Source organism: Zingiber officinale, chromosome 9B (genome assembly GCF_018446385.1).
Source record: "Zingiber officinale cultivar Zhangliang chromosome 9B, Zo_v1.1, whole genome shotgun sequence".
NCBI classification, from domain to species: domain Eukaryota; kingdom Viridiplantae; phylum Streptophyta; class Magnoliopsida; order Zingiberales; family Zingiberaceae; genus Zingiber; species Zingiber officinale.
Window position 1 is genome coordinate 4,815,312 of NC_056003.1, and position 11,566 is coordinate 4,826,877.

An 11,566-nucleotide genomic window follows, 5' to 3' on the forward strand; every position below is an offset into this window, starting at 1 on the left:
GTGCAGAGTTGGGTGGAGAACATCGCAGTCAGCCATCGCTTGGCGCTGCTGGAGGAAGAGTTGAAGAAACTTAAGATTTCCGGGGGAGGCTCAGTCCAGGGGCCTTCACCAGCTGAGCTGAAGGCCGAGCTGGTCGATACAAAGAGGCTCCTGGAAGATGAGCGGCATAAATCCTCCGGACTGGAAACCACGGTGGCTCGGCTCGGAAGCCTAGGTCAAGGCACATGACCAGGAGATCAAGCTAGCGACTGCAGGGAAGAACAAGGCCATTACTGATCTGGACGCAAAAAATGTTGAGGCCCGGGCGTTGGAGCAACGTGTCCAGGAATTAGCCGAAATGCTGTCCACCGAATGGAAAAACCGATCGGTGGAAAAGACTGAATTCCAAGGAGAACTAAAGAATCTCCTAGACGTCCTCGAAACTTCTCGAGCCACCCTCAAGGAGTACCAAGACGGCGAATCAGGCTGCTTTGCCGTGATGAGGCAAGCTTATGTCCGCTCGGATGATTTTGCCCAGAAGGTCTGTGACTGGCTCGTTGTCGCCTTGAGGAGGCCATTAATTCTGCTACTGCTTATCTGAAGGGTAAGGGTCACCTTTCTGAAGCGACGACTATCCCGCCTAAGGACCTGGCCGGGATGCTTGATGTCATCCTTGAGCCAATCTTTGATTATCCGGAGTGAGGAGGGCTAATCCTTTTGTAAGCCGTGGATGTATGTTGGCCGCCCGGCGGGAACTTTTTAATGAAATTAGTTTTTCCGTGTTTACTCCTGTCATCGGTTGATTGCTTAGGTCCGAGCGGAATACTTGACCTTAACTTCTGAAAAGTCCCAGGATAGCAACTCCTGGATATGAGATCTGTTAGAGTGTATACTAAAAGCCTAGCTTTTGGTATAAACATTTATCTAGAAATAAGAATCACATTGGTCAAATGTCTACATTTATGATAAATGTAGTTGTTCAATTAATTTATATTGTAGATAACATGGTGTGTGGTGTCACACACAGAGGATCATGTTATCAGTACCTTATAAATTATAAACAGTAACTCACGACCATAATGGAAAGGAACAAACCATTGGAAGGTCGTAGTGTAATTAGGTATTAGTTTATCTTAACTATATAATTACACTAGTACACTTAGAGTGTATTGAGTAGGACCATTTGAGGTCATTTCTTTTATACTGGCTTTATAAAGAAACAAAGACCTCGGTTATTATGGAAGTGTGTACTCTTAATCCTAATATAATAACAAGAGCATATATTTGATATTTATTTCTTTAATTTATCAATGGGTGAGATTTAGTTCGATAAATCAATAAGCCCGATAAGTTGGGAAATGATATCGCTTATAGTGTGTGTTGTTGATTATAGAAGGAAACTGTGTCCTAGAGATACTAGGTTGATAATGTCCTCAAGAGGAGCTCATAAAGATTGTCATGTTAAATCCTGCAGGTGGACTTAGTCCGACATGATAATAAGGTTGAGTGGTACTACTCTTGGACTTAGATATTAATTAAATGAGTTGTCAGTAACTCACTTAATTAGTGGACATTCGATATCTTAAACACAGGGAGACTAACACGCTCATAATAAGAAGGAGCCCAAAAATGTAATTTGGGATTGGTGCGGTAGTTCAATAATAGTTCTCTAGTGGAATGAATTATTATTGATAAAATTAAGTTGTGTGTTCGGGGCGAACACGTGATGCTTAATTTTATCGGGAGACCAAAACCAATTCCTCCTCTCGGTCCCTATCGTAGCCTCTTATTTGTAGAGTACTATACCCACCTATACCCACCTTCATACCCATGTTATAGGGGCCGGCCAAGCTAGCTTGAGGATCAAGCTAGGGCCGGCCACCCATGAACCTGGGTGGCCGGCCCTAGCTTGAACCCAAGCTTAGGTGGCCGGCCCTATTTAATTTAAAAAGAATTTTAATTTTAAAATTTTCTTATGTGAAAGATATAATTTATTGAAGAGATTAAAAATTAAAATAAATCTCTACAAAAGATTAAAGAAAGAGATTAAATCTCTTTCCTTATTTGTAGATTAGAAAGGATATTTTATTTCTCTTCTTTATAAATTATTCACATGTTGAAAAATTAAAATTATAGAAATTTCTTTTTATAAACCAATCATAAAAGGGATAAAAATTATTGGAGAAATTTTTTATAAAATTTCTGGAGACAAATTAGGAAGTTTTAATTAATTAAAACTCTCCTTGTTTTGTTTTTAAAGTGGCCGGCCATTGTGTTTAAAAGAAGAAAAATTGTTTTAATTAAAATAATTTTTCTTTACATGGCAAAAGAATTAAGGAAATTTTGTAATTAAATTTCCTAATTTGCCTAGGCCAAGGAATATAAAAGAAGAGGTGAGGGTGCCTTCATGGGAACAACCTCTATTATTTTTCCTCCCTCTTTTCCTTGGTGTGGTGGCCGGCCCTTCCCTTTCTCTCTTCTCCTCTTGTTGGCCGAAACCTATCTTCTTGGTGGAGCTTTTGTTTGTGGCCGGATCAAGGAAGGAGAAGAAGGAGAGAAAGCAAGTCTAGTCTCTAGCATCCCTTGGAGCATTGGTGGTGGCCGAAATTCTTCATCCTTGAAGAAAATTATTGTGGCCGGCCATCCTCTTCTTTTCTTCCTCTTTTGTGGTGGCCGAAACTTATCTCTTGCTTGGAGTTCTTGTGGTGGCCGGATACTACTTGGAGAAGAAGAAGAAGAAGGAGAGAAAGCTTGTATCCCTTGGAGTTTGGTTGGTGTTTTGTTCTTCGTCCTTGGTGAAGCTTCTTTGTGATTGGCCGAACCTAGCTAGGAGAAGAAGAAGGTGCTTGGTGGTTTCTCATCTCGGAAGATCGTTGCCCACACAACATCCAAGGTTAGAAGAGGAATACGGTAGAAGATCAAGAGGTCTTTCTAAAAGGTATAACTAGTAATTTTTCTTTCCGCATCATGCTAGTTATTTATGGAAATAATACCAAATACAAGAGGCTTACGATTCTAGTATTTCGAATATGTTTTTCGAAGTTGTGTTCTTTTGTTTTATTTTTCCTTGTGATTTGATTGTTCTTTTCGGTTAACCTAAAGTTATTTTAGGAAATTAAATATTAGATTTCTATAAAAGGTTTTGTCTAGTCGGTGATGGTTGCTCCCATATCCAAGAAGGCCATGTGCCTCGCCACGTCAGTACTGGGAACCAATTATGGAAATTAATATTTAATGGAATTAATAACTTAAGGTGATTTGGGTCGAACGTGTTAAGTTCCGCAGGAGATCCAAGTCAAAACCTAAAAGAACAAATAGATTAAGTTTTGGATCAAACGTGTTAAGTTCCGCAGGCGATCCAAAATTTAATTTAAAAGAACACATGGTAGCTAGGAAAAGGTTCAGACCTTTGTACAAAATTTTTGTACAGTGGAACCTCTAGGCTTTCCGAGTAGCAACCAACAATTGGTATCAGAGCTAGGGTTTTGCCTCTGTGTATTTGGTATTAGTTTAATCATGCACATGTCATACATAATTTAGGCAGGATAATAGTAGGATGTGCTAACTTTGTGGATGCAGGATCCAACTATTATGGCTTATAGTTATTATGTGTGTGATTGGACCCTTGGACATGTCAAGGGTATTTTATTGTATGTGCATGATTGTATTAAAATACAGCAGGAGCTGTATTTAGTTTTATTAGGATTTTATTTTTGATCTAGATACATGTACATTCCTTTTATGGAATATAGGATCAAAATGTAAAATTCTATTTATGTCGCGGATCGAATCTTGCAAAGCGTGGAACCTTCTAAGGACCAGAGGCGCAACGGAACTAAGAGCAAGATGGATGCGACAGCTAGACCCGGTGGCGGTGGCCAAATATGGCAGCAGCTTGGGATGACAACACACGGAGGACAACTAGAGATAAAAGCCATAATAGTTGAAAATTAGATTTTCTATTTATTGCTTTTATATTGTGCTATGTGTGCATGTTAGTATACATGACTAGTAGGCTAGCATAGTTAAAATTCCTCGTTTATAAATAACTAAGTGGGAGAGGGATTTTTAAATAAATCCCATGGTCTCCATTACTGGTTTGTAAGTGATGCAAACAAGCTTGCGCGTTGGCTCTGAGTGCCTTCCTCCATAACGGATGAGCTTGTTTGTGGATCACTAGAACAGACTTCCATTTTTGGATGACTATAGGAAGTTAATTAAGAGCGTGTGATCTTCCCCAACGGAAGGGGCATAATCTTATTAATGGACTTAGTGTCAAGTAATGGTGTACACTTAGACACATCTAATAGTATCCTCCCCATCGGAGTCACTGCTATTATTTGTGTGACCAAATGAAACCAACTATTAATTTGTCATAAAACTAGGTTGACAAGATAATAAAATTAAAGGGTTAAAACCCCTCTTACAAATGATTGATTTTGTATCGTCCACACTAACGTGGCATACAAAATTAACGGTGTTTGAGATAATTTTATTTGTCATAAAGATACGTTGACAAGATAGTTAATGGGTAAAACCCTCCTTTTACAAATGTTGAATTTGTATACGTCCACACTAACGTGGCATGCAAAATTCACGGTGTTTGAGGTGTTGGTAAATTTAAATAATATTGTTTGAGGAATCAATGTTATTTTAAATTCAAAGAGTTTTGACCAAATATTTGATCAAAGACAGATCAACTATTAATTTTATTCGTCATAAAGTAAAGTTGACGAGATAATAAAATTAATGAATAAAATCTCCTCTTCGATTTTGTATACACAAAATTCATGGAGATTTTAAGGAGTTGATCTTGACCAAATGTTTTTGTGATTCTTAGGATGTTTGTCAATCCCTAGTAGTCATACTATAGAAAAAGACTTAGTAGTCCCAATTGTAATGATTGGAAATAGGACTTGGACATTAAGGTAGACTATCTTCTTAGAACTAAGAACAATTTAGGTGTATTTAATTCATTAGTTGAAACATGTCTAGTGGTGTTATCTACCAGAACCTGGAGTGTAGATACAAGATGCCATTAATCATGTCTGCAATTCATTGCAGGGTTCCAGGAAACCCGACAACTAAATGAAAGGTAAATCACCGTCCACATGGGCACTACTGTAAAAGTGGTAGCTGTGGGAGATGTTTATCCTTTGATAAGAATAAAATATGAATTTTAAGTAATTGTCTTTACGTACCAAGTTTAGAAAGAACCTGATTTCAGTTTCTAAACTATTATAGATATTATGTCTATTTTGATAACAAAGTTGTTATCAAGAAAAATAGGAAAGTTATCTATTCTGGTATGATGGTTGACAATTTATAATCCAATAAACTCCCACGATGCAACAAATGGAAATTAGTAACACATCTTCTAATTTTAAGAAAAAGCAACCTTCGGAAATGAACCAATTATATCTTTGGCATCTAAAGCTAGGTTATACTTGAGTAGGATTCATTGGTAGCTGATGAACTTTTGGGTTCATTGGTAGTGGAAATCTTTCCAACCTACGAGTCTTACTTGGAAGGAAAATAACCAAGAAGCTTTTAAGTCCAAGGGGTATGGAGTCAAAGATATGTTGAAAACGGTTCATTCTGATTTGTGTGATCCTATGACTATCCAGACAAGAGGTAGTATTGAATATTTTGTCTATTTAATAGACAACCATTCAAGATACAAATAAATTTACTTAATGTACCACAAAACTAAGTACTTTGATTAGTTCAAAGAGTACAAGGTTGATGCGGAGAAATGTTAAAGTAAAAAGTCACTATGGAATATCGTAGTGGCAAGTACCTCTTGAGAGATTTTAGGAGTCACTTATCAAAAGTTGGATTTCAATCCCAACTAACTGCATCTGGTACACCCCAACAGAATGGTGTAGTAGAAAGAAGGTAAAGGACTCTTATGGAATAATTAGATAGATGATGAGTTATTCAGAAAATTACCAAATTTGTTTTAAAGGATAAACTCTGAAAACGAAAGTGAACATAGTACCTTCCAAGTTAGAACTCTCTACTCATATAGAATTGCTGAATAGGTGAAAACCTATTTTGAAGCATATTCGGATTCGGGTAATCCAGCACATATGTTAAAGAGAGACAATGATAAGTTGGATAGGAGTTCACTTATTTGTAAGTTATCCTAGATAAACAAAAGTAGGTTTATAGTCTTAAAAATCAGAAGGTCATTGTTAGCATCAATGACTGATTTTTAGAAAAGGACTATATAATGAACCACGTGCTCATAAGTAAATTTGTTCTTAAGGAAATAATAAAGGACATGTCTAACCTAGTACCAACTGTACAAGATGAGATACCACAAGAAAACTGCAACACGTATCACAAATGATACACAATTGCATAAAGTGTCTTGTCATAGTGGGAGGGTTGTTAGGCAACCTAAATAGGTTCATGTTTTGGGAGAGTTTTTGGACTCGATCCCTGAAGGACATAAACCTGATCTCCGGACATATGACGAAGCACTCCAAGATAAATATGCAGCATCTTGGCAAAGAGTAATGAATAATAGAATTAGAATATATGTATTCTAATAAAATCTGGAAGCTTATAGAACCACCAAGTGGTGTAAAAGCCTTTGGGTGTAAAAGGGATAGACAGGAAGGTTGAAACCTTCAAAGCAAGGCTTGATGAAAAAGGAAACTTTTTTCACTGGTAGCCATGCTTAAGTCTATCCGGATTCTTTTATCTATTTGGCAAGTGGATGTCAAGACAGCATTCCTTAATGGAAGTCTTGAAGAAAGCATCCATATAAAGCAACCGTAAGGGTTCATTGCAAAGGGCTAAGAGCATCTTGTGTAAGCTCAATCAGTCTATGGACTGAGGTAAAGCTTCAAGGTCTTGGAACATCCGGTTTATCAAAGTAATTCAGACCTATGGATTTATTTAGTAACCGGATAAGTCTTGTGTATACAAAAGGTGTGATGGAAGCGTGGTGGTATTTCTTGTACTATACGTAGATAACATTTTTGGTAGTTGGAAACAATATCAAAATGTTGTCAGAAGTAAGAGTATGGTTGTCCAAACAATTAGATATAAAGGACTTGGGAGAATGTATATATTCTTGAGATCAAAGTAATAAGGGATCGCAAGAAAAGAATATTTTACTTATCCCAAGCTTCATACATCGGAAAAATCCTTGCTCGTTTAAAGCATGCAAAACTCCAAGAAAGGTTTCTTACCTTTTCAGGATGGAGTAACTTTATCTAAAGATATGTCTCTGTAGACATTAAAGGAGATAAAGGAAATAAAGACAGTTCTTTATGCTTCGGCTGTCGGAAGCCTAATGAATGCTATGCACGAGATAAGAAATCTGTTTTGCCAAGGGCATAGTTGGCAGATATCAAAGTAACTCTGGACAAGGACAGTGGACTGCAGTAAAGTATATATTGAAGTACCTTAGATGCACTAGAGATTATATGCTAGCTTACAAGGCAGTTAATTTGGTCCTTGTGGGTTGCATGGATTTTGACTTCTAATCGGATAGGGACAATAATAAGTCAACCTCGGGGTTTTGTGTTTATTTTAGGAGGTAAAGTCATAACTATGGAAGAGTGATAAGCATAGGTGTTTTTCTGGACTCCACCATAGAAGTTTAGTATATGGCAAGCCTCTGAGGTAGACATAAAAGATGAATGACTCAATAACCTCAAGATAGACTTAGATATGATTTCTGGTTTGTCCAAAGATTATTACAATTTATTGTAATAATATTGGTGCAGTAGCAAACTCGAAGAAACCATAAGTCTATAAAGGCAAGTAAACAAAATAGAGCGCAAGTACCACCCAATACGAGAAATCGTATAAACGAGGAGAAGTTGTTGCTGCCTAGAATGCATCAGATGATGACCTATAGATCTTTTCACTAAGGTCCTTAAGGCGAGAGCTTTTGATGGACTTGTTGAAGGGTTGGGAATCAGATGTATGGCAGCAGATATGGCAGCTTAGTCTTTTAGTATAAGTGGGAGATTGTTAGAGTGTATACTAAAAGCCTAGCTTTTGGTATAAACATTTATCTAGAAATAAGAATCACATTGGTCAAATGTCTACATTTATGATAAATGTAGTTGTTCAATTAATTTATATTGTAGATAACATGGTGTGTGGTGTCACACACAGAGGATCATGTTATCAGTACCTTATAAATTATAAACAGTAACTCACGACCATAATGGAAAGGAACAAACCATTGGAAGGTCGTAGTGTAATTAGGTATTAGTTTATCTTAACTATATAATTACACTAGTACACTTAGAGTGTATTGAGTAGGACCATTTGAGGTCGTTTCTTTTATACTGGCTTTATAAAGAAACAAAGACCTCGGTTATTATGGAAGTGTGTACTCTTAATCCTAATATAATAACAAGAGCATATATTTGATATTTATTTCTTTAATTTATCAATGGGTGAGATTTAGTTCGATAAATCAATAAGCCCGATAAGTTGGGAAATGATATCGCTTATAGTGTGTGTTGTTGATTATAGAAGGAAACTGTGTCCTAGAGATACTAGGTTGATAATGTCCTCAAGAGGAGCTCAAAAGATTGTCATGTTAAATCCTGCAGGTGGACTTAGTCCGACATGATAATAAGGTTGAGTGGTACTACTCTTGGACTTAGATATTAATTAAATGAGTTGTCAGTAACTCACTTAATTAGTGGACATTCGATATCTTAAACACAGGGAGACTAACACGCTCATAATAAGAAGGAGCCCAAAAATGTAATTTGGGATTGGTGCGGTAGTTCAATAATAGTTCTCTAGTGGAATGAATTATTATTGATAAAATTAAGTTGTGTGTTCGGGGCGAACACGGGATGCTTAATTTTATCGGGAGACCAAAACCAATTCCTCCTCTCGGTCCCTATCGTAGCCTCTTATTTGTAGAGTACTATACCCACCTATAGCCACCTTCATACCCATGTTATAGGGGCCGGCCAAGCTAGCTTGAGGATCAAGCTAGGGCCGGCCAAACCATTGGTTCATGGGTGGCCGGCCCTAGCTTGAACCAAAGCTTAGGTGGCCGGCCCTATTTAATTTAAAAAGAATTTTAATTTTAAAATTTTCTTATGTGAAAGATATAATTTATTGAAGAGATTAAAAATTAAAATAAATCTCTACAAAAGATTAAAGAAAGAGATTAAATCTCTTTCCTTATTTGTAGATTAGAAAGGATATTTTATTTCTCTTCTTTATAAATTATTCACATGTTGAAAAATTAAAATTATAGAAATTTCTTTTTATAAACCAATCATAAAAGGGATAAAAATTATTGGAGAAATTTTTTATAAAATTTCTGGAGACAAATTAGGAAGTTTTAATTAATTAAAACTCTCCTTGTTTTGTTTTTAAAGTGGCCGGCCATTGTGTTTAAAAGAAGAAAAATTATTTTAATTAAAATAATTTTTCTTTACATGGCAAAAGAATTAAGGAAATTTTGTAATTAAATTTCCTAATTTGCCTAGGCCAAGGAATATAAAAGAAGAGGTGAGGGTGCCTTCATGGGAACAACCTCTATTATTTTTCCTCCCTCTTGTCCTTGGTGTGGTGGCCGGCCCTTCCCTTTCTCTCTTCTCCTCTTGTTGGCCGAAACCTATCTTCTTGGTGGAGCTTTTGTTTGTGGCCGGATCAAGGAAGGAGAAGAAGGAGAGAAAGCAAGTCTAGTCTCTAGCATCCCTTGGAGCATTGGTGGTGGCCGAAATTCTTCATCCTTGAAGAAAATTATTGTGGCCGGCCATCCTCTTCTTTTCTTCCTCTTTTGTGGTGGCCGAAACTTATCTCTTGCTTGGAGTTCTTGTGGTGGCCGGATACTACTTGGAGAAGAAGAAGAAGAAGGAGAGAAAGCTTGTATCCCTTGGAGTTTGGTTGGTGTTTTGTTCTTCGTCCTTGGTGAAGCTTCTTTGTGATTGGCCGAACCTAGCTAGGAGAAGAAGAAGGTGCTTGGTGGTTTCTCATCTCGGAAGATCGTTGCCCACACAACGTCCGAGGTTAGAAGAGGAATACGGTAGAAGATCAAGAGGTCTTTCTAAAAGGTATAACTAGTAATTTTTCTTTCCGCATCATGCTAGTTATTTATGGAAATAATACCAAATACAAGAGGCTTACGATTCTAGTATTTCGAATATGTTTTTCGAAGTTGTGTTCTTTTGTTTTATTTTTCCTTGTGATTTGATTGTTCTTTTCGGTTAACCTAAAGTTATTTTAGGAAATTAAATATTAGATTTCTATAAAAGGTTTTGTCTAGTCGGTGGTGGTTGCTCCCATATCCAAGAAGACCATGTGCCTCGCCACGTCAGTACTGGGAACCAATTATGGAAATTAATATTTAATGGAATTAATAACTTAAGGTGATTTGGGTCGAACGTGTTAAGTTCCGTAGGAGATCCAAGTCAAAACCTAAAAGAACAAATAGATTAAGTTTTGGATCAAACGTGTTAAGTTCCGCAGGCGATCCAAAATTTAATTTAAAAGAACACATGGTAGCTAGGAAAAGGTTCAGACCTTTGTACAAAATTTTTGTACAGTGGAACCTCTAGGCTTTCCGAGTAGCAACCAACAAGATCGCCGTTCAACCACTAACCGACGATTTAGAGATTCTCCCGATCGGATATTCATGCTTGCCGAACCGACCTTTAGGTTGTCATTCGACTCTACCGAGCGGGATATTTATGGTCGTCGCTTCGACTCTAGAGTTTAACATCGCCGCTCGACGGTCTTCAGGCCGGGGGGTTTATAGTCGCCGGTTCGACTCTAGAGTTTAACGTCGCTGCTCGACGGTCTTCAAGCCGGGGGTTTTATAGTCGTCGGTCCGACTCTAGAGTTTAACGTCACCGCTCGACGGTCTTCAAGCCGGGGGGTTTATAGTCGCCGGTCCGACTCTAGAGTTTAACGTCGCCGCTCGACGGTCTTCAAGGAGCCTAGCCGTTCGGCGTATTCCTTTCTTTTTGATATCATTCCTGTATTCAAAGGGAGCCGAGGAGCGGAAAGTACATATAACGAATTACATCAGCACACCTTTCATCCAACTCAGTACGGCTGGAGATGTTTAGCGTTCCATGGTCGTTCTAGCTGCCGTCCATCTTCGTCTTCGAGGTAATAGGCTCCCGATCGAAGCTTCTCGATGACCTTGAAGGGCCCAGCCTAGGGCGCCTCCAGCTTGCTCATATCTCCGACCGGCTTCACCTTCTTCCATACAAAGTCGCCGACTTGGAATGCCCTGGGAATCACTCGCCTGTTGTAATTCTGCTTCATTCTTTGCCGGTACGCCATTAGCCGGACGACTTCTTTGGCTCGCGCCTCGTCTATCATGTCTAGCTCCAGCTGCCTCCGCTCGGCGTTACTTGCGTCGTACTGTTGCACCCGATCGGATTCTACTCCGACCTCTACGGGCACGACAGCCTCCCCTCCGTACACCAAGTGGAAAGGCGTGCCCCCCGTTCCCTCCTTAGGGGTAGTACGAATCGCCCATAACACGCCTGGGAGCTCATCTACCCAGCTGCCACCGATATGGTCGAGCCGAACTTGAAGAATCCGCAGGATCTCCCGATTAACGACTTCAGCCTAC